Source organism: Podarcis melisellensis (genome assembly GCF_964234715.1).
Source record: "Podarcis melisellensis genome assembly, chromosome: Z".
Taxonomy (NCBI): domain Eukaryota; kingdom Metazoa; phylum Chordata; class Lepidosauria; order Squamata; family Lacertidae; genus Podarcis; species Podarcis melisellensis.
In genome coordinates, this window is record NC_138547.1 from 6,531,452 (window position 1) to 6,558,296 (window position 26,845).

General features: G+C 44.1%; 2 long non-coding RNA genes across 3 annotated transcripts in view; one reads left to right on the top strand and one right to left on the bottom strand.

The window, feature by feature from the left end:
- Window positions 1-26,845, bottom strand: part of LOC309361588 — a 434,430-nt gene that overhangs the window by 217,021 nt on the left and 190,564 nt on the right. The gene's annotated exons all lie outside the window — the stretch shown is intronic.
- Window positions 924-12,910, top strand: LOC309361594. Of its 2 annotated transcripts, XR_014164543.1 has the most exons (3): window positions 924-1,454; window positions 11,966-12,076; window positions 12,849-12,910. It is a non-coding gene; the product is annotated as an uncharacterized lncRNA (long non-coding RNA). The 2 variants fall into 2 exon arrangements; XR_014164544.1 differs by lacking the exons at window positions 11,966-12,076; window positions 12,849-12,910 and adding an exon at window positions 6,774-8,110.

Consider the following 26,845-nt stretch of genomic DNA (forward strand, 5'->3'; position numbering starts at 1 on the left):
AGGGGATCACCACACCCCTCTTAATTGGTTTGGCAGTCTTCTCTTTCTAGACCTCTCTCCTCCTGGCAAGAATGAGACTTAAGTAAACTGCTTACAGCTCTACTTATCCTTGCTTAAACTAAGCTAGGGTTGCCATATTTCAAAAAGTGAAAAGTTGTTGAGCTATTCTTGAAAAATCACAAATAAATTGGATGTTTTTGAGCTATTTTTGAGGATAATTGGCAAAAATGACACTTCAATTTCCCTGCAAATTTAGCTGATTTCTGCCCGGACACTGCAGTATTCCGGATATGTCTGGGAAATTCTGGTTGTATGGCGACCCTAAACTCAGCTCTCCAGATAACTCCTGTCTGAATACTCTCCCAAGACACTAAACACTGTCTTTCTATCCCAGAGACTCCTTTCTCTGTTTTCTTCATAGTGGATGTTACACACAGATAAGAGCCAACTCTCTCTGACACACCCTCCTCAAACCATCTCAGACTAGCTGAACAGTCTCTCAGAAAGATACAGTGGTACCTTGGTTTACAACCATAATCCGTTCTGGAGATCCATTTGTAAACCAAAACAGGTTGTAACCCAAGGCGCACTTTGGCCAATGGGGCCTCCCCCCCCAAATTGTCCGTAGTCACCAAAAAAAGGGGTTGTAATCCAAAAAAAGGTAGCAAATCGGGACACGCACTTCCGGGTTTGGCGTGTTTGTAATCCAAAACGTATGCAAACCAAGGTACCACTGTACTCTCAAAGTGCTGTCTCCACCCATCCACCCCGGCTAGCTGTCTTGGTAGCCAATCAGAGAGAGGCTCCAGCTCTCTGGTGGAATTCTGTTTCTGGTTTTCTTTATTTTTTATTTATGATTTTCAGTTATATACATTCCAATAGTTTTACAATATTTTAACATTTCAAAACTCAACTTCCTCCTCTTTCTGCAGTTCCTTAAGCTTATTTATTATAGTTCCTGCACATACCAGATTAACTTAATTTATTCATTTATTCATCTATTTTAGATGAATCTACTCTTATAAAACTGCAGGTTATTACAATAATCCTCCCAGTGTTTACAGCTCGTTTGTAAATATTCAATAAACCATTTCCATTCTTTTATAAAAAGTTTGTTATCTTGATTTCTTATTTTTCCAGTTAGTTTTGCCATTTCTGCATATTCCATAAGTTTTTGTATCCATTCTTCTTTCATCGGGACTTCTTCTTTCCATTTGTAGGCAAATAACATTCTTGCCGCTGTAGTCATGAACATTAAAAAATTTCTATACAGTTTGGGTAGTTTTGCCCCTATAATTTGTGGGATGTAAAGGTGCAGTCAAGTGCAACATTCCAACAGAGGACTAATGGCCTCCATGTTCTAACCGGTTGCTGTGACAACCAGTTTGTCGGTTGCTGGTAGTTTTGAAAGATAACTGCCCAGTTGCAGTCGCCTCAGGACCAACTTCCCTCTGGTATAGTTTATTTGCTTGCTATGTAACCTAAGCCTGCTTCCAGGTACAGTTCTGTAAACCTGAATGAATCTGAGAGTAAAAATAGTTTTATATTAACATGAACCAGATTCGTGTGTGTATTCTTTAAGAGGGATTCAAAGGGATTTTTAACCAGGAAGTCAACTTTATTAGTAGAACTCAGATGAGTCAGCAACAAGCTGGTAGCTGCATGAACTTATAAAGGGGATTGTTTAACTCTGCTAAAATAAACCTTCTCACATAATTCCCAAAAGGAAAGCTTCTGGGGTTTTTTTGTGTATTTTTAAACAAATGTTATTTTGAACATCTTTTTCAATTCATTTTATATCATTTTGCAGTAAGCTTTAACCTTGCTACAAGACCACCACATATGATGACCAGTACCTTCTTTCTCTTTGCATTTCCAACACTTATTTGATTTTGATTTATACCAATTTACCATCAACATTTTCATATAGTTTTCACTTAAACCAAAGCATGCTGTGAAATTTATATCCATATTCCACAATCATTCCTATGCTTCCATATCTATATTACAACCAATATATATTGCCCAGTGTATCATTGAGGATGTTACTTGCTTATCCTTTCTCCCCCATTCCAATAATATCTTATACAGTTTATTATTTTTTTAAAAATAATATTTATTAACAGTTTAAATACTACAAAAGAAAAAAAATTAAAACAAAACAATACAATACAAAAAACAAAGACACTACATAACACTAACACTAAGACATTAAACTAACAAAACAAAACAAAAACAATTTAAAACACATCCAATAATTTCAATATCTTATCTTTCATTCACTTGTTTCAACGACCTCCTCACACCTCCCTTTTTGTATTCTACTTCAGTTAACTGTTTCAGCAATTCCTTTCCTTCTTCCTCTGTTTTCTGTCCTGTAATTTATCTTAACATATTCTAACCTTATTTTTTCCCTTTAATACATTAGTAATCTATTTGTACTTAGTTCCTTGTAACATTTCTACTAAAGCCATATAACTTCATTCCAACATTTTTCTAACATTCATTGATTTTACAGTATTTCTGTAAATAATCTTTAAACTTTTTCCAGTCTTCTTCCACTTCTCCCTGGTCTCGGATTCTGCCATTCATTTCCGCCAGTTCCATATAGTCCATCAACTTCATCTGCCATTCTTCCCGGGTGGGTAAATCTTGTGTCTTCCAATACTTCGCGATGAGTATTCTTGCTGCTGTTGTTGCATACATAAAAAAGGTTCTGTCTTTCTTTGGCACAATATCTTATACATTTTAGGCAGTGCTTTAACATTACATTCCAACAGATCTCTCTCCAATTGTGATGTTTGTTCCCCAAACCCTCGTATCCTATCTTATTGTTAGCTGCCTTCTGCCACGTCAACCCACTGGTCCATGTAGCTCTATATTGTCAACATCAATATAGTGCTCCAAGATTTCAGACTGGGGTGTTTCCCAGCCCTACACAGAGTGCTGGAGATTGAAGCTGTGGCCTTCTGAATGCAAAGCACATGCTCTTCCACTGTGTTCTGGCTCTTCTCCTTAAATGCAACCTTTGGATACCAGTGATGGGTAGAGGGTGTATGTTACCTCCAGGGTCAGAGGCAAATGTCTCTAAATACCAGTTGCTGGGGAATATCAAATGCTAGTGATTGAAGCTGGGCGCTTCTACATGCAAGGCGTTTAAAATCTATACTGAGGAGCCATTAGCTGGAAAGCCCCAAATTATGGCTGCTATAAGCCCCCGCCAAGCCTGTGTCCGTCTCCACCACTGCAAAACGAGCAAGAAATGCAAAAGTCAAGTCTCTTATTTGCTCCTGCCTGCTTGTCCATTTTCATCCATTGCAGCTCACAACGTAAGAGACAAAATGCAGCCTGGATACAAACACAGCTAGCAAAAGGGTCAAAAGCATCACTTGGGGAAGTCAATACAAAAGGGAACTGCATTTGACATGTCAGAGAAGGGGGGAAGAGAGATCAGGATAGTAATAAAGGCCTAGGAAGCTGCCCCCTGTCTCTCTAACACACACACTGCTTCAGCCCTTTTGAGTCCCCTGAAACTGGGCAAATTAATGAGGAATTCAAAGACAAGAGATTACAGCTGAAGGTGATGTGTCAGGAATAGGCAGGAGGCAGATCAACAAGGGAGGCTGTGTTTTAAAAAGCTTTAATCTGGCCGACATGTGTTGTCAGGGTGGCGTGCTGCAACCTGCTCTGTGATATGGTGGATTGTGTTAGACTTTGTGCCGGTTTAATTAGAGCTTTGCAGCTGCCCTTGGTCACAGCTAATTGTCTTAATTGAAATAGTGGGGCCATGGGCCTCTAAACCCCCGGACTCAGTGTTTCAAGGCATTGTCTGGCGTGCTCGGAATTTGGTCAACAACAGCAGATGCTTGCCGTGCTTTTGAGAAGCTGGTATGGGAGAGGAGTGTGGGGAGGCTGTGGCCTGTTCGAAAAACAAACAGGTGGAGAGCTTGCTGGTTGAACTGAGTGATATTTATAAGGCAAAAGAAGGGTATAAGTAAAATGGCATTGAGTAAAAATGCTTCCATGCTACTTCTGAACTAGTGCACAAGTGCTCAGCATGGTGGTAATAATTAATAGGTAAAAGGTAAAGGGACCCCTAGTGATGAGGGTGGTGCTGTGGGCAAAAGCCTCAGTGCCTAGGGCTTGCCGATCGAAAGGTCGGCGGTTCGAATCCCCGCGGTGGGGTGCGCTCCCGTTGCTCGGTCCCAGCGCCTGCCAACCTAGCAGTTCGAAAGCACCCTCGGGTGCAAGTAGATAAATAGGGACCGCTTTCTAGCGGGAAGGTAAACGGCGTTTCCGTGTGCAGCTCTGGCTCGCCAGAGCAGCGATGTCACGCTGGCCACGTGACCCGGAAGTGTCTTCGGACAGCGCTGGCCCCTGGCCTCTTGAGTGAGATGGGCACACAACCCCAGAGTCTGGCAAGACTGGCCCGTACGGGCAGGGGTACCTTTACCTTTACCTTTTAAAGGGACTCCGGACCATTAGGTCCAGCGTGACCGACTCTGGGGTTGCGGTGCTCATCTCACTTTATTGGCCGAGGGAGCTGGAGTACAGCTTCCGGGTCATGTGGCCAGCATGACTAAGCCGCTCCTGGTGAAACCAGAGCAGCACACAGAAATGCCATTTACCTTCCCGCTGGAGCGGTACCTATTTATCTACTTGCACTTTGACGTGCTTTCAAACTGCTAGGTTGGCAGGAGCAGGGACTGAGCAACGGGAACTCACCCCGTTGCGGGGATTCGAACCACCGACCTTCTGATAGGCAAGTCCTAGGCTCTGCGGTTTAACCCTCAGCGCCACCCATGTCCCATGATTAATAATAATTAATAATTAATGATAAATAAATAAATACATCTATTAATGAGTGGCTATTTAAATTTAACAATAACAGGATGTATCAATTGAACCCCACTCAGAATAGACCCACTGAAATCAATGGGCAAGACTAACCTGGGTTCATTAATGTCAATGGATCTACTCTGACTCCAACCCCTTGCAATATAGGAATCACAACTAAAGCATCCATGATAGATGTCCATCCAACCTCTGCTTTAAAACCTTCAAAGAAAGAGTCCACCACCTTCCAAGAGAGTCCGCCCCATTCTCAAACAGCTCTTACCATCAGGAATAGCTCAGTCAGTAGAGCATGAGACTTATTCTCAGGGTTGTGGGTTTGAGTCACACATTAGATTCCTTCCTTGCAGGCGGTTTGACTAGATGACCCTCATGATCCGTTCCAATTCTACAATTCGTTGATTCTATGATGTCACACCTCAATCTCCTTTTTACCAGGCTAAACATACACAACTCCCTCAACTGTTTCTCATAAGGCTTGGTTTCCAGACCCTTGATCATCTTGGTTGCCCTCCTCTGCACACCTTCCAGCATGTTAATATCCTTCTTAAATTGAAGTGCCCAGAACTGGACACAGTAATATAGTAGATCAGTACTATTTCTTCCCTTGATAGTGACACTTTTCTTCTGCTGAACTCAGGTGCAATTCAATATTATTATTCCTATTAAATTCACATAACCGTCCATTAATATGAATCAATTTTATGTAGGCAGCCATTAATAGATATTCCCCAGATGGCTCACCAAATAGTATGAAAATACAATTTATAATAATTTTTAAAATCAGCAGTAAATAAGCAATAAGAGTGCTGCATTTGTTGCTGCTTTTTCTGTAACCTGCCCCAGGGGTTGTATGACACAGGTTATGTTCTCAGTTTCTAAAAAACAAAATAAGTAAAAAGAAAGTTAGAGTTCCAGACTAGGACCTGGGAGTCCAGGGTTCGAATTGCTACTTGACCATGAAGTTCACTGGGTGAGCTTGGATCTGTTGCTGCCACTGAGAGCCAGTGTGGTGTGGTGGTTAAGAGCAGTGGACTCGTAATCTGGTGAACCAGGTTCACGTCTCCACTCCTCCACATGCAGCTGCTGGGTGACCTTGGGCTAGTCACACTTCTCTGAAGTCTCTCAGCCCCACTCACCTCACAGAATGTTTGTTGTGGGGGAGGAAGGGAAGGAGAATGTTGGCCACTTTGAGACTCCTTCGGGTAGTGATAAAGCGGAATATCAAATCCAAACTACTACTACTACTACTACTACTCCTCCTCCTCTTCTTCTTCTTCTTCTTCTTCTTCTTCTTCTTCTTCTTCTTCTTCTTCTTCTTCTTCTTCTTCTTCGCTCTTTCCACCAGCCTCAGCCAGCATGGCAGGTGATCAGGGATGATTAGAATTTTAGTCCAACATCTGGAGGGCAACAGGTTCACTGCCCAGCTACAAGCATACAAGTTTCTGACAGTATGAGCTGTTAGACAGTGGAATTGACTCCAGCAGAGGTGGAGGGGGGGCTCTCATTCACTAGATGTTTTTAAGCAGAAGTTGGGTGGCCATCTCTCAGGGATGATCTAGTTGAGATTCCTGCATTATAGGAGGTTGGATTAGATGATCTTATGGATCCCTTCCAACTCTGCAGTTCTATGAACCTATGCACAAAGTAGCTGCTCTGCCACTGAACTCCAGCTGTTCCACTAGACAGGGAGGTAATTCATAGTGGTGTGGCAATAGGGAGGGGAATGGCTAATCACCCCTATATTCAGTTGTTTCTTCAGTTGCAATCAACCTCAGTTGCGATCAACCACAGGAAAAATGGCTTTTCCTGCTCATCAAAGGCTGTTGGCTATAAAATGATGACATTAAATGGCTATTTTAGTTCTTAACAAAAAAGCACTCTATAAAATTATCACTATCATCTGTACTATTTTCCAGGAAAAAGATTTGTTGGAACTCACCACGAACACCTCCCTCTTTGTCTTAGAATGGTAATGGCAGCCACCTGAGAGGTGCCGGAACTGAGGTCTTGTGAGTTCTCCCTGAGAAAAAGCCCTGACTGTCATTATTTACAATAGCTGCTCCAGCTACTACTTCTTGCCTTTGCTGGATGCAGTTCTTAAATAATTCACAGTGTAAGCAAATTTATTTATATATTTTGTTTGTTTGTTTAAAGCATTTTTAACAGCAATATTCAACCGAGAAAAGGCTCTCAGAGCTGCTTACAGATCCATAAGACAAGACAGTCCCCAGGTTCAGGATTACAATCTAAAATACACAACACAAAAGGAAAAAGGAATGGAGAGGGAGGAAGAAAACAACAAACTTATGCAACAGTTCTTAAAGTAGTCAGGTTATTGTATAGTTATCATCTAGGATGAAACAGTCAAAGGGGGAGGGGGACAGAAGGAGCTGTTCTCTCTAGAGAGTCGATGGTGTCATTTCTGGTCTGCACATGGTGCCATGATCATTGACTCCCCTCTCCTGTGAGTGCTAATTGTCTTTGGGATAACTTGATTAACAAACTGTGTGAGCAAAAAACGTTACTAATTGGGTAAATACTCCCTCTGCTTTTCTACACTACTTTTAATCTTGAAGTGGTTTTATCATGAATAACATGAATAACACAAGGAAACAGGGGGAGCTGCTGCAAGCCCAACTACACTAGTAATGGCCGAGCCAAAAAAGACAATGGAGGCGACTGTAACAGTCTTGAGCCCTAGTGCCTTACAAGAGATTTTATCTGTTCTCTAACCAATACAGAAAGATCTGGCTGAGATTAAATCTGACACGGATGATGTTAAAAATGCACTTTCAGAGATGTATTAAAAATAGATGAATTTGAACAGTGTTTGAACATGCACAAGTGTGTCAGAACATTGCAGATAAACATATCACCCTCCTGGAATCTCAGCTATTGAGCGTCTCTTCTTATATTCTGCATCACAACAAGTCTCTGCTATTATGATCAAGCTCAGCACAAATGAAGAAAGCAAAAAGAAAGTGAAAGAAGACTTCCGGCATGGCGAACTGCTGCTACAACAAAGGATTAAGATCAGAATTTTGGAACTTGGACTAATTAAGAGAACTGGCGCAGGATCAAGTAATAACATCAACTCCTGATAGTCGGAACATGTGAAGTGATCGAAAAATGTTTAATTCGGAACTGTTTAATTCTCTCTTTTTATTGTATTGCGATTTGGCATGATTTGGCATTGTATTAATGTGGCTTTCATTGGATTGCTATTAATGAAAAGATTAAAAACATTTTTTTTTTTTAAAAAAGTGAAAGTAAACACTTTGAGTTCTGCCATTACTGTATGAGCTTATCAGTCCATCAGGGAAGAATGCTGGACTGATCCTTGCACACTAATTTTGAAGGTCAGCACCTATGAATTACTTGAACTATTTCCAGCTAAAGAACTTTTCCTGAAGACTCAGAAACACTTTTAATATCCTGGCAGTGTCTGGATTTGGTGAATGATGCCACCACATTCTGAAAGTCATCTTTTAAATAATAATAATAAAATGCTTGCACTACCTACTGTATTTAGTTTAGTTTGTTTTTCCTTCTTTTACTGTTTCATACAATATAGAATCCCCCCCATTTTAAAAAAATCATTTGCATTTCCCCCATACCTTCCCTTTTTATTGATATCCTTTGTTTTTACTTTTCTGTTTTTTCTTTTGCTTCCCAATAACCGAGGTGCATTCAATAAATATATTGCCATGTTTCTTATTTGTGAGTATTTTTTGGAAGCCAGTTGACCAACACAGCTTCTGCTTGAGTTCAGGAAGCTCCTGCAACCAATTGGAAGCCATGCCTTGGTTTTCGAATGGACTCCCAGAACGGATTAAGTTCAAGAGCCAAGTTTCCACTTTATATGGACATGAATTCTCCTGATATGTTCCATGAAAGCTTTCCAAAGCTGAATCAATGTACTTATGACTATCTGATAATCAGTGGTGATTTAAATGAAATATTGGATCCTAAGTTAAATAGAAATATTCTGATAAGGAAGAAAACATCTTTAGTGAAGCAATCAAAAATATGTGCAAGAATTTAATAGACCCATGGCGATTAAGGTATCATACCAAAAGAGAGTTCACATTTATATCAGTTCTTCATCAAATTTTTTTGGATTAGATTACTTCTTAACATAACCATTGCTGTATCATCAAATTCAGGATTGTAGAATTGGCATTAGCTATATTTATGATCATAATGCAGTTATCTTGAATATCACAAGTAAGCAAAAATGGTATTTTAATGTTTCCCTACTTCATGATAAAGAATTTATACAACAAATGTAGACAGAGACTGCACAATATTTTGAACTCTGGTACATCATCTGCCCAACTATTTGAATGGGAAGCATATAAATCATATATTCATGGTTGAATTATTACATACACATCATATAAAATTAAAGGATAAAAAGGAAAAGCTGTTGAAAGAAGAACTTAAAGACCTTTGGGTGCACATGGTTAGGAATCCAACCACTATGGTATATTAAGAAATATGAAAAAGGAAATTTAAACAAAATAATATGTTGTCTCAGTAAATAGAATTTATGCTCACCTGTGTAAGTCAGAAATGCTGGGATAATGGTGAAGAACCAGGAAAAGTTTGGCAAATAATTTGAAACAAAAGAATAAACATTTATCTCAGGTATTAAAGGTGATAAAGGTGAAGTCTATAAAATCTCAAAAGATATTAATGACCATTAAAAAAACTTTTTACTTGGAATTCTATATTAAACCAGAAAAGAAAATGTTTTCAGCACCAGTATAGGATGCAGAAATTAAACAAACTATTTTTAAAATGACAAGTGACAAAACACCAGGATTGGATGGACTCCTCATTGAAAGGTAGAAGACATATTTAAATCTATTAGTACCAAAACTTCATGAATTGTATGATGAGATAGTTGATAAAGATATTTTATTAACAAGATTTAATCAAGCTTATATTACAATTATTCCCAAACCAGTAAGAAACATACACAATGTGCAAATTATCAGCCTATATCCTTGATTAATGTTGAAACAAAGATTTTAACAGTGATCCTAGCAAACAGAATTCAGCAAGGATAGGATCCAACTACTAGGGGCTGTGGGGGCTTCAGCCCCCACAATACAATATTTGAGGGAGCCGAGCCAGGCCCCCACAAAATTGATGGGTATGTCAGGAGGTCCTGCACATGCGTAGGAGTCCGGTAGAGACATATGCCCAAATAGCATGTTCTCTCCTTCCTGGTGGTTTGTTCGGGAGATTCAACATCTTTGTCCAGTTCGAACATCACAGCGACTGATACTTAAGATGCATCAGCACACTTCAGGATCAGCAGAGTATAGGCAGTCAGCGTTCAGACTCAGTAGCGCAGCAATTTGGCTAAACTACGTTTATTTACATATACACACTTGGAGCATCGTAACTCAGCTCCTTCCTCTTCAACATCAGACAGCAAAAAGAGAGAACAAAAGGACAAATGTCCTACATCATGGAAACACAGTAATATAAACATCCTGTCTCCATCACTTCCCACAATGTGGAATGAAAACATACACCGTCATGTGATAAAACCAATCCCATGACTGCAACACGGGGAATGAATCCTAACAGGGTATTCCCATTCAAATGGTGTTTGTGCACTGCATCATGTGCTTTATTATGTAGGGTGGCGCTTACCTGCCCCCCCCCCCAGTATTCAAGTTGGCACCCCTGTCAACAAGTAATTGTGGTGATTATCAGGAGGTTTAAACCAGCTTTATAAAGACAAGACATGCTGCAGATAATATTAGATTAGTGGTGGATTTGGTAGATTTAAATAAAAATAAAGAAATAAAGTTTGTAATCATATCACTAAAGTTTGTAATCATATCACTAGACACTGAAAAGGCAATTAACAAAATTTATAAACAGTATGTGGAGGTCAAAATCTGATTACACATTGATTCAAGGAATACCAATTCTAGATTTGTTCTGAATCTATTAGATATCTAGGTATGTTAATACCAAGACATAGAACATGGCTAGTCACAGTCAATATTTTTATTTTTATTCTTATTTTTATATGCTCCCCATCTAACTGGGTTGCCATAGCCACTCTGGGTGGCTCCCAACAAAATATTAAAAACACAATACAACATCAACCATTTAAAACTTCCCTGAACAGGGCTGCCTTCAGATGTCTTCTTAAAGTCAAACAGTTGTTTATCTCTTTGACACCTGATGGGAGGGCATTCCACGGGGGGGGGGGGGGCGGCACTACCAAGAACACCCTCTGCCTGGTTCCCTGTAGCTTCACATCTCGTAGTGAGGAAACAGCCCAAAGGCCCTCGGAGCTGAACCTCAGTGAGCCGCTGATGGGTGAATGCTCTTGTGCCAGGCAAGTGTGGGGCACAGTGCATGATCTTTGCCCTCTATACATCCCACCCCTGCCCAGCACGCAGGACTCGCCTGATGGCAGTTGGGGATAGAGTGCAGAGGGTGATTTTCACCTTTTGTGCATTCTGTCCCTGTCTGCACACCTCTCCTTGCCTGTCAGTGGAAGGGGCTAGGGAGTGCAGAGGCATCCACTTCACCTTGCCTCAAGGATGGGTCAGGTCTGTGGTGGAATAACCAGACTTGCCTTCTCCTCCTCTCTTGCAATCTTAACTTCCTGAAGTTTGTCTCTAATTTTAAGCATATATGAGTTGATCTTCAACTAAAATTTCACATTCACATCTTAGTGGGTTTTATTACACTAACAAGTCAATACATGTTGATTTGGGTTGCCAGTAGGGTGGATACAAAGCAGTACCCCGGATGTTGCATGTGGCTCATTCCTTGGTCCAGTTTCAGCCAGGCAATTATTGGTTGTAAAAGTAGATTGGGCTTGCAGGCTTCCCTTCTCCTACTTGATGCTGTTGGCAACATACATTTGTTTTGGGGAGGGGCTGCAAAAGATTTGGCAGTCTTCAGGAGATGCATGGCTTTGAGTTAATTTATAAGATCCTGGACAGCAAGGGAGTTCATTTAATTGAAAGATGTAATTATCAGGTGTTGGAGGCGAAGGGGCTCATTAATTTCACAGACATTCTGTAGACTGAACTGTCCTCATTTCAATTTTTCACTCCACATCAAGGCTGAAGCTGTGCATCAAAGATAGACCAAAGGGAAACAAGAGATCTCTTTTGCCTCCCCTCTGAGCAGAGACCACACCAGTCTGTAACCCAACACAGGAGCCATATCTCAGGTCAGGTTCCCTGGAGAACTCAGCTCTTAATGGAAATTTCCAGAACTGTAAAAAACACCACTTCTGTAGAAAGGAGCAGGAGTAGAAAGGAACAAATGCTAGTGTTCACCCATAATGGAAGCATAAAGGAATTCCTACTGCAGGAACAGGATTTCTTTTTGAAGGAAGGGGGAACGTTTCTTTCTGAATCTGTTGGGGTCAGATGCTAACTGTAGGTAGACCCATGGCTATAGGTAAATTTGGATGGGGGCTCTTTCCTTGCTTCCCATCACCACCTTCTCTCTCTCTCTCTCTCCCCTCCCTCCCTCCCCCACTCTCTGCTATACTTCCTTCTTTCTGCCATACCTCTCTCCCTCCACATCCTTCATCCTTTCTTTTGTCTTCATTCCCAGCCACTGGGTTGCTGGGAAATGGAAAATAGAGCTGCATCTCAGTGGCAAAGCATCTGTTTTACAAGCAGAAGTTCCCTGGTTCAATCTCTGGAACCAGCTGCGGAGCATATGCCCATGCTGCCCAGGGTGGGCATGCAGGGCGCCGACCCCCCCCCAAGGGAAGCGTGCCATAGTTCAGTGTAGAAGAGGGGCTGCTACAGCCAGGCCAAAGAGAGTAGGAGGCGGCTTTGCTGCCCACTCTCCCCCTTCTCTCCACCACTGGGCCAGGCCTGACCTGGCGGTCAAGGCAGAGCTGATGTGGCCAAGCCCGTCTGTGGTAGGCAACTGACCAATTTCTTGAACGTGGTAGCTACTCCCTCACAGTGCCTTTGTCTTGTCAGGATTCAACCTCAGCTTGTTTTTCCTCGTCCATTTCACCACTGCATCCAGGCAATGGCCCAGGGACTGCACAGCATCTCCTGATTCAACAGTTATGAAGAAACAGAGATGAGTGTCATCAGCATACTGAAGGCTCCTCAGCTTGAAACTGCTTATGGCCACACCCAATGGCTTCATGTAGATATTAAACAGCACTGAAGATAAGGTAGTCCCTTGTGGCACATCACAGTGTTGCTGCCAAGGAGTCAAAAGGTGCTGCTGAAGTTAGCATTGGAACAGCCACAAGACCATACCTCCAATTCTCATTTCCTAGAGCTGGTCCAGGAAGATACCATTGTCAATGGTATCAAATACTGACAAGAGATCAGGAAGCAGGAGCAAGGTGACCTGCCCCTTGTCCCACTCTCTGCAAAAATCATCCATCGGGGAGACCAAGGGTCTCTTAGTTCTCTGGCCAGACATGGGCCCAGATTGGAATGAATTTTAATAATCTGTGTTCTCCAAGGATGCCTGCAGCTGATCAATCAAGGCCATCTTCCAACATCTGATTTAGGGTTGTGTGGCTGGTTCCTACGCACAGGGTGCCAAGATGAGGAGGCAAAACAACAGCAACAGCAACAACAGCAACAATAATCCTATCTTTATACAGGTATCTAGTGAGAAGATCCATAAAAAAGCAACTATGCCAGAAAGAATTATTGTGAAAATAATAAATATTTCATTGGGGGAGGGGAAATACTGTCGTCACTCAGGGCACCATATTACCAAGAAATGGTCCTATGTTGCCCCTTACTGTGAGTCAGTAACCTCTGGCTCGTCCAAGATCACTCCACCAGACAACTACTAGAGGATACAATATGAGCTGCAAAATGAACCTTTTTCACAGCCTACACTGCCACTTGATAAGCACAATTATGTGTTCATTCCAGTATTTGCTCAGCTTCAGAGCAGACTTGTACCTCTTGTGTTCAAGTCTTCATCTGACTTATTTCATTGTCCAAAGTTCCTCAGAGTGCCAAGGAGCTACTTGAGCTCCAAAACACTGGAGAGGATGGTCAGGAGTGATCATGTCAACTACCCATTTCATCTTGCCATTCCATTGTGAGACCAGGGCTTTGACAGCATCACTAGCTTTCTCCATTCAAAAATTCCCCAGAGCAGTGATTTTCAACCAGTGTGCCATGACACCCTGGGGTGCCTTGAATGGTGGTCAAGGGTGCCGCGGGCAACACTGACCTCCATCCCTCTTTCCTTCCCTCCCTTTTCTGATGCCCTCTTGTGTGTCTGCCTCCCAAAGGCTTGCTTGGCTACAAGATTCCCAAGCGAATGGTGCCTCTGGGGCTGGCCAGGGGGTGCTAGTTGCCAGGAGCTGAGGCAGCCTCAGAGTAAGCAAGCAAGTGGATAAGGGAACCCAGCCAGCCAGTCCGTCTGTTAGGAATGGATGGACAAGTGGGAGACTGGCCAGGCAGGCAGGCACTGCACTGACCTTTCTTGTGCTTGTTGTGTGCAATGCCTGCCTGGGAGCTGAGTGTCTGGTGCTGAAGGCAAGCTTTTTTACCATGCAGGCCCAGCAGCGTCCGCTGCTGCCACTGCTGCTACCTCCCAAGGTGACTACCATCTTCAGCCAGTCTCAATCAGACCACTAAGGCTGGGGGCATTCTCTTTCCAGGCCCCTGTAAGATGGCTTGAGGAGGCACCTCTCTTTGGAGGGGGGGTGGGGAGGCTCAGAGAAACAGGGGCGGCTGCACAAAGGACTCACAAGGAGAAGGGAGAAGAGAGAAGGCTGAGGGAACACTCCACATGGGAGGGTGTTTGAAAAAAGGTGAAGGGCTGCCAGCTGCATGCAAGGAGTGACATAAATTGGCTTCTGAGGGTCAGAGCGCACTTCCCCACAGGGGAGCCACAGAAAGAATGTAGTTGGTCAAGGGAGCCATGGACTCAAAAAAGTTGAAAACCTTTGCCTCAGAGCATTCGGGGGGGGGACATCTGGTTTCATCAGTCTCTGAGGGTGGGCCATCCAAATTGGCCCACCACCCTTACTCTATAAGGAGGAACTGCCACTTCCAGTCCAAACTTACCAGGTAATGTTCTGACCGTCCAAGGGAGTACACTGCACTCCCCCTATCTTTGTTCCATCCCTCGTATCACAAGGGGCCAGGATTACATCAAGAGTGTGCCCTTCCTGGTGTGTTGAACCAATGACCATCTGAAAGAGACCCATAATTGTCATGGAGGCCATGAAGTCTTGGGCTAGTCCCACAGCAGCCTCTGCATGGATAATTAAGTCACCCAGGAAAATCATTTTAATTTTTTAATATGATTTTTATTAAATTTTCTGTTTTACAATTTCAGATAAACATTTTACATATTTAAGATGTCAGTGACTTCCCTTCTTCTCTTTCCATAGTTCATTTTACATATCTTATATCCCTGCATATTTTACAAAAACTATACTAATCAGTTTTCCATTATTACATCCATCAAAACTTACTTACACTGTTGAATTTATCTTAATGCTGCCAGAGTTTCGAGCTGTACACCATTATTTTCCATATATTCAATAAACGTTTTCCAATCTTCTTCAAATGTATGTTCTTCTTTTTCTCTTATTCTATATGTTAAGTCTTGCAAGTTGCCAGGAATATCATTTTGGGATCCACCAACAATACCCCAGAGACTACATCAGCCAGCCTGGTCAGGAATACTACCAGGCAACAGGGTGGTCAGTAGACCAGCAGCATCCCTGATTTGTATCTCTGGCCCAGCAGCAGGTGAAGGTCTTCTAAGCCCATCCCAAGATCAGTAGACTTCCTGGTCAATGAGATGGTATTCCTATAGAAAATAACATTACCCCCACCTCAACCCCCTGGTCTAGCCTAGTATGGTATTGAAAAACCATCTCTGCAGAGCAGGGAAAGGTCAGGCCCATCCAGCTCACTCACCCATGTCTTGGGAATGCAAGCCAGATCAGCCCATTCACCCACAATCAAATCGTGAATGAGCATGATTTTATTATGGATTGATCTGTCATTCAACAACAACAGCACCAGACTAGAGGGCTCAGTGGATATGCTATACGAGTAATGTCTGGTGGAGTGAGAGGACAAGAACAAAGAACAGAAACAAAACACTTAGGCCTATCTCTCATGGGTGTTCCTCAAGCCCTACTCCCACTGTGCTTTCCTCTGCCTACCACCACTGGAATTGGTGCACCATCTTGACCGCTCCCTGTTACTTGCCCACCCAGAAACATTAACACACCACCATTCAATTTATAAGCAGCTGGGGAAAACAAAGGCCCAGTACTATATTAACCCATACCAGCAGAGGTTAAATCCCCTAGCTCCTCTCCTCCCCATGCCTTTCACTCAAGGGAAGTTCCACAAAACCAAACTTCCCTACAAGCAAGCTCTCACCCTGGCTAAGGTTCACAGGCCTGTCTCATGCAGTGTCTGGCCTATACTTCTATTTCATGACTGACAGTGTGTGTGGCAACCCTGCCTTTGCATCATCCTGAAGTGGCAACATGACCAACCCCATCACGGCTGCCCCCACCACCTGTGGTGGGGCCTGCTGTTATAGTAAGGCAGGTACCATATCCCAACCTCTGTTACATTCACTCAACCAGCAATCAAACCATAACCCACATTACAAGCAGCACAGGTACCTGGAGCCAGATAGTCCATAGGTCAAACAACTGCTGCAATGAAAAGCACACACACTTACTGGCTGGGAAAGCAAACCAGGCAAGAACCAGGATGGTGCAGAGCCCACCCCTCCCTGTTTCTCTGTGGGTCTGTTCTCAAGAGTTTGATTAGAAGGGGAGATTGGCAGGGGGTGGGGAATAAAAGAAAAGAACCCATTCAGAGACTTTGGATCATAATGAAGCATGGACATCCAAACTGGATGAGTTTAGATTTTGAAGCTGAATTTCCAGAATCTGCCTTCCCCAGCCTCATGCACTACAGATCTTGGACCACAGCATCCTTCATCTCCAGCCAGCTAATAGCCAGGGGCAACAAGATTTGTAGTTCAGCATCTGTAGCACCACAGATTCTCCTTCTTCCTGCTAGAACCACAAGAGTAGGCATCAGAGTAGGCAATACTGGCTACATTCATATGTAATATGAGAGGAATGGTGGAAGTTGTAGCACATAGTTAAATAATGAAATTTGCTCAAGCAAAATAAAGTGATGGCCACCAACTTGAGTAGCTTTGAAAGGAGATTAGCTAAATTCCTAGAGTATAACACTATCAGTGGCTACCACCAGGGCTTTTCCTTGCCTTGTTTTGTTCTTATGTTAGTCCAACAACATCTGGAGGACCACATGTTCCCTGATCTTTAACTAGGTAGGCCTTTGGTATGATCCAAATGGATATGCTGAAGATTTGGAACTGATAAAAGGAACGCCTAACTAACACTTGAAATATGCTGATACAGGATGTAAAGCTGAAACAGGCTTTCACGAGTTTATGGAGGAGCTTAGATTTATTGCTGATGGTTGGCTAGGATAGTGAAATGGAAGCTCCCTTTAAAGGAACTGTACACCTCTAAATTTAGGGACATGGGTGGCACTGTGGGTTAAACCACAGAGCCTAGGACTTGCCGATCAGAAGGTTGGTGGTTCGAATCCCCGCAACGGGGTGAGCTCCTGTTGCTCAGTCCCTGCTCCTGCAAACCTAACAGTTCGAAAGCACGTCAAAATGCAAGTAGATAAATAGGTACCACTCCGGTGGGAAGGAAAACGGCATTTCCGTGCGCTGCTCTGGTTTGCCAGAAGCGGCTTAGTCTTGCTGGCCACATGACCTGGAAGCTGTATGCTGGCTCCCTCAGCCAATAAAGCAAGATGAGCATCGGAACCCCAGATTCGGTCATGACTGGACATAATGGTCAGGGGTCCCTTTACCTTTACACCTCTAAATAATATCATCTGGTGTATGGGAATGCTGAAGGGTTATTGCAGTGATGGGGGAACTGAGGCCCTCCAGGTGTTGCTTGACCATAACTCCCATCACCCCAGACAACGGACTATGCCTATGCTGTTTGAGGCTGATGGAAGGCAGAGTTCTTCAGCATCTGGAGAGCTAAAAGTTTCCTACCCCTGAACTATTGCCCTCCTGCCCTGTTTCTTTGTTTCCCGGGAGCAGGTGGTTCATTTCCCAAAATGCCTCTATTTAGTGTTTCTTGAGTATTTTTGGACATTAAAATGTCAACACCCAGCCCCCCAGTTCTGCTGCTGCCAACTGATTCCAGATAAGCCCAATGCTGCCTTCTGAAAGAGAACAGATGCCATCAGAGACTTCTTTGCACAGGAGCTTAGCAGACCTAGAACTGATACCCTGGAGAACTCAATTCCTCCTCTACCAGCCTACTGCATTTCTATGCTCCATGTGGAATATGTGATTGCCCTCTTTCTTTCCAGATTAGGGACAGAGAGTGCCCCCTCTTTCTTCTACCAGCCCACTCACTCCCCTGCATGGAATTCCTGGTTATGTAGTTTTACTAGGCTAGGACTTGCTTTAGTTTCTCTGTACATTAGGTGTGCTTATAGACCAGAGATTCCTCAGCCCCCTGAGGGCCTCTCTCTCTGGCCCTCTGAACTAACTTTAGGTTACACCCCTTCTCTCCAGACCACACCTCTCAACACACCTGGTGTTCAATATCCTTGAATATTTCTAATTTGGTAGAATGTGTCATTGACCTCTGCAAATGCCTATTGTTTGCCTGGATGGAGGAAGGAGAGGGGTATGTGAGCATGTGCTGAAACAAATCTCATACACAATGGTAAAATAAACATTTGATGATGCACCCACTTTTGTTTCTGGCCTTGCCCGTCACATGCAGCCCCTGGTATGCTGCCCGGAAGAACAAAAGATCCCCCACTCCTGTTATAGACACTGTTACTAATAGAATCCAAAGTCTCACATGCCATGGAGGCTTTAACTGTCCTGCTGAGTTCTATGTGCCTGTTTATATGGCCTCACTTTGGTGTTCTCTCTATCACTCCCTTGTTCCTGGCAGATGCTACTCCAAAGCCACTGTCTCCACATTGTTATGCTCTTTGGTGTGCCAGCCTGCATTTATGATTTATTTAGAATTGGATTGTATTGCCTCTCAAGGCCAGCGCTCCTTAATCTGTCACTGTTCCCACCACGGCCATACACAAACATTTGTTTTCGCTGCATCAGCATCTCTGTTTGCTGAAGAAAGATGCCCATTGTTAATCACTATAGCAACTGCAATTTGGTACTTGGTAGTTGGTGGAGGAAGGGGGGGCGGGTTGTACGTGAGTTTCTGGGTATTTTTATTCTCCTTTTAATATTAACACACACCCTTGTTGACTGAAAAGTTCTTGCTTTCATCAAGCAAAAGTATTTATAATTTAGCAGAAATGGTAGCAGGCCCTACGCTTTGCACTTGAAATGCATCACAGCCAGTGTTGTTCTGCTGTGTGTATGCATGTGTGCCTGGAATAGCAACTAGAGCTTGTAAGTGATTCAGCTCAGGGGCTTTGTCTGGATGTCGACAACATGGAATGGCTCAAGTGCATTCTCTGAATGCACACAAAGAAGCACGTTTGTCGCTCCAAGCAACTCTGGGTCTGGCATGGGGCTGGATAGAAGGTCACTTAGGAACCTTAATATATATATCACCTCCATGATGGAGGAAAGGAGACTTCAGAGTTTGAGAGTTGGTAGTGACTTTTGAGGTCCTCTAGTCCAACCTGCTGCTCTATGCAAGAATCTTGTAACTTTGGCACCTCTAGCAGATGGTCACCCAACCTCTGTTTAAATACCACTAGCAAAGAAGAGCCCACTTCCTCCTCTGCCAGCCTGTTCCACTGCTGAACAGCTGTTAATGTCAGGAAGCTTACCCTAACCTGTTTCCTTGATGTTTCCATTCATTGGTTCTAGCCCTGCTCTCTGAAACAACAGAAAACAAATTTGCTCCATCTTGTGCAGTGCTTTTTTTCTTTTTCAAAAAAAATTGTTTAGGAGTACTCTCATTCTGTCAGAGACTTAGGAAACACCGTGACAGGAAATGAGGCCGCCATCAGGGATAGCAATGGAACTGACAATTCACCATGCTAGAGAAGAAACTAAAAAAATTTAATATTTTTAGTTTCTTCTCCCGTTAGATTCACAAAATGTTTAGGGTTATGTGTACCCCTGCATCCCCCGCAGAACCCCCTCCCCCCGCTGAACTTGTGCATGACCAACTCTCATGAGCCCCATGGGGGAGGGTGTTGACAGGCCAGTAGAGGAGGCTGGACAGAAAGAGGAGGGGCCAGATGAGCTGCCCTCTGTCTCATCACTGAGAACTAGGTACCACCTCCACCATTGGAAACCGACCCATGTCACCATTTGGAGAAGCACACCAGTATGTAAGGCAAGAGAGTCCTGCAAGTGAACATGCCATGTCTTGAGAGTAAGGGCTGCAGTACAGAGCATCTTCCTAGCATGCAGAAGGTCCAGGTTCAAGCCCCAGTATTTCCAGCTCAAGCTGGAAAAGAATCCTGACTGAAATCCTGGAGAGCTTTCAATTAGTGTAGACAGTACTGAACTGGATGGACCAAAAGTCTGACTCAGTGTAAGGCAGCTCCCTGTGCTCCTGTCTCACCTTTAAAAACTGATGGAAGGGGTGTGCTTGTTGAGGCAGCTTCATAGCATAGCTTTTGTCCAGTTGTAGACTGTGTCATTATTGAGCTCTCTCTAGTCATAGCTGTGGCAATCTGTACCCATAGCTTTTCCCGAACCATTGCAAGCCTTGAAGAGTGTTTTCTTTCTTATTTTCACAAAAGACCCTGTCATTGCCTGTGGAACAGAAGCCTGGACACTGACAGTCCTTCAGCTGTTTGAAGACCACGATCATGTCTCCCATTCTTCCTCTTTTCTCCAAAGTAAACAACATACGCTGGGATATAACCATAACAAACAAGCATAGCACTGAGACCCTGATGTTTTGTGAAGGATTGTTGACATCACTGAGGCCTTGATGAGCTAGGATATAATTGAGGGGGCAGTTCTCCATCTGGTATGGATGTCAGGTGTGAATATCTCTGCTCATGGATGCAGATACAACTGTGCTTCAGATCTGAAAGGCAGCACTAGGTCAGGATGTTGCAGAAGGTCAAATTCAATATTGAGCGAGTTACCACATGCATACAGTGGGGTTCATGCTTCTTATATTCTCCCAATGCATGGATAATGGGGCAGAGGCAGCATGGATGAACACAACACCGCTCTCCCACCCAAAGGATTCTTAATTGTGTGGAGAACAATTGAATAGTTTTATGAAAGCCCTCTGCCATACCTTGTTGGCAAAACTGGGTTAGATCAGGTATGGGGAAGCTGTGAACATCCAGAGGTTGTTGAACTCCAAGTTCCATCATTCCTGAACATTAGCCATGCTGGAGCCAACGGGAGTCTAGCCACATCTGAAGGACCACATTCCCTTCTAGGCAACCTTCTGAGGGCCATATGGTGGTGGTAGGCATGGCCAGAGCAATAAATACATTATTTTCTTTGTACAGTAGGCTTTCTACATTAGGCTGATTCCTACACACACTCCCATGCCCCTTTCTATTTTCCATCCTGGCAAGCCAAAGGCATTCTCAGAGCTGAAGGAAACATTCTAGCCAGGTAGAAACTCTCAAAGAGGGTGTGAAGCAGAGCTGGTTAGTGGGTTGGTCTGGTGAGAAGGGGAGTGGTTGCCATAGGACCCAATAGAGAGGCTTGGGGAGCAACAGATCCAGAATAAGGCAGAAGCCCCAGACTGTGGGTCCCCAATGCTGTGATGTGACATCATCATGGCATGGCATGGCATGAGCACAGCCGTCACTCTCCGGCACCGCTTCTGTCCTTCTGAAGCGGCAGGAGGGGGGCAGCAGAGCTTGGGTGCATGCTTGCAACTGCAGAGGGCCCCAACAGAGGCCCTGCAGGTGAGGCAAAGGCCCTGGCCCAGTAGTTGCTGTGGCGCTAGAGAGCTGGAGGTAAGGCAGCAGACAACAGCGGCAGTGGGCAGAGGCTGGGCACCCACAGTCACCATTTTTTGGGTGCCCGGGCACTCATGTTCTGCTGGAGATGGCACCAGTGGTATAAGGCAGGATCAAAGATTCCCAAGAGGCATGGTGTATTGTGGAACTGCACCCTTGTAGAACATCTGCTGCCCACCTTTATATAATCATCCCCGTTCCCAACCACTCCTGCCATGTCTCCAAACTGGGTTCTGTTTTCCCCACTTGCATTTTGCCTTGAGATTGTCCCCTCTCCATCTGCTCTTCCTCCTACCAAAGCCCACACAGCAAACTGTCCTCCTGCTCAGCTCTCCTCAACTAGGCAGGCCCTTCTCCTCACCTGGCCATGCCTGGACACATTCTCCCCCTCTGCTTCTGCCTCATTTGTTACACAACCACCCCTACATTCTTTCTACAGAGATGGGAGGAGAGACAGCATCTTCGCATGAGCCCCCATGCAAGATTCCTGCCTCACTAGAGCCGAACTGCTTAGCAACGGCATTCAGTGCTGTCATGAGACTCTATGGAAGCTCCAGCACAGCTCACTCACTGGGCATGACCTAGAAGAGCACCCACCACTATTCAAGTTCAAAAAGCTGCACACAGCCCAAATGACTGCCTGCAAGAGGCTCCCATACAGCTTCAGAGCCTCTCTGGAGCACAGAATTCCAGTAATTGCACTGAATTACAACCATTATTATCTTTTGTGCAGACTACTATCCACTAGGGGATTAAATGAAGACTGGAGATTAGTCTAGGAGCTTGTTTAAAGAAAGTTCTCTATTCCTTTTCTTCTTCCACTCCTATTCGCTCTTGGAAAGAAGAGGGGAGTGAGAGCCTGTACCTTTTCTGTTGGCAAGATAAACCCTCTTTTCACATGCTCAGAAGAGTCAAATTGGTATTGAGACCAACCAACACGAGAGAGAGAGAGAGAGAGAGAGAGAGAGAGAGCATGATTGCATCTTACAAAGGGGTTCCATTCCAAGGGTTCCACATTTACTAAAAAATTGTATATACCCAAAGCCTTGGAGCTACCCCTGTAATAATGCCTATTGCACACCTGCATGGAGAGATGTGAGTGTAGAAACCCCTTACTTCTGTGCAGACTGAAGATGTAGCCTACTGCACAAGGGTCTCACACACTGCTTCATTTACTGTACTTTCTTCTCTGATTCCTGCTTATCACTGACATGTGGCCCCTGAAAGGTTATCCACGAGGGAATGCAACCCTCATGCTGACCAGGGATCCTCACCCTGTGTTAGCAAGTTAGACTAGGACTAGGAGAACCTGAGTTCAAATTCCTACTTGGCTATGAAGATCACTCTGTGACTTTGAGCCAGCTGTTATAAACTTTGCGAATAACCCTACCTCACAGGATTGTTGTGGGGATGAATGGTGAGGTAGAGAATTGCATAGAGTACAGTAGACCCGCAGCCTCCACACTTTTAACTTGTGCACATTCAACTTCATGCATTGGGCAATTAAAACAATACCAAAGGGGGCAGAAGGATGTTGACAAGCTGGAACATGTGCAGAGGAGGGCAACCAAGATGATTAAGCATCTGGAAACCAAGCCTTATGAGGAACGGTTGAAGGAGCTGGGTATGTTTAGTCTGGAAAAGAAGAGACTTAGATGAGATATGTTAGCCATCTTCAAATATTTCAAGGCTGTCCCATGGAAGATGGCACAAGCTTGCTTTCTCCTGTTCTGGAGGGTAGGACCTGAACCAATGACTTCAAGTTACAAGAAAGTAGATTCTGAGTAAACATCAGGAAAAACTTTCTGGTCGGCAGGAGGCAGTGGACTCTCCTTCCTTGGAGGTTTTTAAGCAGAGGTTGGATGGCTATCTGTCATGGATCCTTTAGCTGAGATTCCTGCATTGCAGGGGGTTGGACTAGATGACCCTTGGGTTCCCTTCCAACTCTACATTTTTGTGATTCTATGAAAGGGAACAGACATCCAGGGAAAGACTTTCACACCCGCCCTGCCCCCAATGTGTGTGTGTTTTTTTTGTTTGTTTGTTTTTGTTTTTGCTAAATGCGATTTGGGCTTCATGTGCTACTCCTGGAATATACCCTCACATAAGCTGTGAGTCTACTGTATACTATGCCTAGCTCCTTAGGATAAAGCATAATAAGTAAATCCAATAAACAAAATGCAGAACTAGATGGATCTTCAGAGTAATCCAGCAGGCTTGTATACCGTTACCTACTAAATAGGTCAGGGCTGGGGAACATGGAGACTCCCAGTGTCATTGGACTTCAGTTCCCATCAGCATCAGCCAGAATGACCAGGAATGGTAGGAGTTGTAGCCCAGTAATATCCGGAAGGCGACAGGTTGCCCATCCATGATCTAAAAGAAGTACATGCATACTGCGGCAAATTGTCACAGGAGCCATGGAGTTGAGAATTGTAGTTCATTGTGCAATAGAATACTTAAAGAACACAGAGGGTTCTGTTGAAGATCTTCACCAAACCCCCATAAATTACATTTCAGTAAAAGTACAGATGGAGAATGTGTGGCCCTCCAGCTGTTGCTGGACTGGAACTCCCATAATATCTGACCATTTGCCATGCTGACTAGTGATAGTGGGATTTGGAGTTCAGCAACATCTGGTAGGGCACAGGTTCCCTGCCCCTGAAATAGACTGGTAAGTTGGTTATAATTATCCAGGTTTCCAAAAGGTAGGTGTCTGTCTGTCTGTCTGTCTGTCTGTCTGTCTGTCTGTCTCTCACCTACACCCACCCACCCACCCACACACATCCCTGATAAGTCTTTGCCAAGGACCAGTACTGCCAGCTGTTCATGTATTATAGAATATGGAGAGGAGAAGGGGAGAAAGGGGGCATTATTTTACAACCACATGTGGGCACCCCCCAAGCCTTTGATTTGCTTTCTGGGAATGCTTTGTGGCTCAACAAACAATTGAAAACTACATAGTTGCAAGGTGGAATCAACAAAAACAACAACAAAAACCCCAGGGGCATTAATTATATATAGAGAGAGATTTCCTTTTTCTTCCCTCCCTCTTTTTATTTTTATTTTTTAAAAGACGCTATTGCTTAATTATTGTTTGCAAATCTCCGGTATTTAAATTGACTTATTTGCAAATGTCTGTTTAGAAATTGACTTTGTAATTATAAAGTCCGTGCAGGCATATCGCAGGCCCTGGAGGGGTCTCTAACGAGGAATGATAATGTACCAAGCAATGTGAGCCTCCTGCGTTGCATTCTAATAGCAGAGAGATGGTTACGAGCTGAGGCAGAGGGGTCTGCTGGCAAATCCCACAACCTAACAGAGGAAAGAGTGAGAGAGGGTGAGTGCGGAGTGGAGAAGAAATGGATATCCAGACAGAAATTGAACCCATAGGGAACCCATGGGGCTTCAGGATGTTTGTGTGTGTGTGTGAGAGAGAGAGAGAGAGAGAGGGGGGGGAGGGAGAGGGAGAGGGAGAGGGAGAGGGAGAGGGAGAGGGAGAGGGAGAGGGAGGGAGAGAGAGAGAGAGAGAGAGAGAGAGAGAGAGAGAGAGAGAGAGAGAGAGAGAGAGAGAAGAGAGAGAGAATCACTTTCCCTTCCAGCTCCAGCAATCAGATCGAGCTCAGTTTGAGAATAGAATGAGAATGAGGCTGCCTCTTGGCCTAAAACAGCTGCTCAGCACTCTGCTGCACAGAAATACCAGCATTCAGTGTGTAGCAGGTGATGCCTTAACAGGCAGCTTGTCTTGCAAGTGGACTTTGAAGCAGCTATGCACTGTTGTGATGCTAGTTATGATGCTTCTGGCTGCTGAGAATAGGTGGCTTTTGAGTTCTTTGTAGTGTGAGTGTGCATTATTATCATGGAAAATAATAGGGCCGGTTCCGGGATGGCTTCTCATACCTTTTTTGTTATTTTGCATAATACTTCTTGTTGTTTTTGCTGTTTTACTTATACTCCACCCATCGGGCTGGGTTCCACAGCTACTCTGGGCAGCTAACAGCATATCTGAAAACATAATACGTAAAAGCATCAAGCATTAAAAACCTCCCAATACAGGGCTGCCTTCAGATGACTTCTAAAAATTGTGTAATTCTTTATCTCCTCGACATCTGAAGAGAGGGAGTTCCACAGGGCACCACCACTGAGAAGGCCTTCTGCCTGGTTCCCTGTTACTTTGCTTCTCGCAGTGAGGGAACCACAGAAGATCCTCAGAGGAGGACCTTAGTGTCTGGGCTGAGGTATGCTCCTTCAGGTATACTGGGCTGAGACCGTTTAGGGCTTTAAAGGTCGGCATCAACATTCTGAAGTGCTCAGAAACATACTGGGAGCCAGTGTAGTTCTTTTAGTACCGGTATTATATGGTCTCGGCAGCCACTCCCAGTCACCAGTCTAGCTTCTGAATTCTGGATTAGTTGTAGTTTCTGGGTCACCTTCAAAGGTAGCCCCAAGTAGAGCGCATTGCAGTAGTCCAAGCAGGCAATAACTAGAGCATGCACCACTCTAGCGAGACAGTCTGCGGACAGGTGGGTCTCAGCCTGCGTACCAGCTGGAACTAGTAGACAGCTGCCCTGGACACAGAATTGACCTGTACCTCCATGGACAGCTGTGAGTCCAAAATGACTCTCAGGCTGCACACCTGGTCCTTCAGGGGCATGGTTACCCTATTCGGGAACAGGGAGTCCCCCACAACTGCCTGCCCCCCAAAAACAGTACTTCTGTCTTATCAGGATTCAACCTTAATCTGTTAGCCGCCATCCATCCTCCAACTGCCTGCAGACACTCACACAAGACTTCACTGGTTCTGACTTAAAAGAGAGGTATCATCTGCATACTGATGAACACCCAGCCCAAAGTCCCTGATGATCTCTCCCAGCAGCTTCATATAAATGTTGAAAAGTATGAGAGAGAGGACAGAGCCCTGAGGCACCCCACAGGTGAGAGGCCAGGGGTCCGAACACTCACCCCCCCCCCACTTTCTGGACATAACCCAGGAGGAAGGAGCA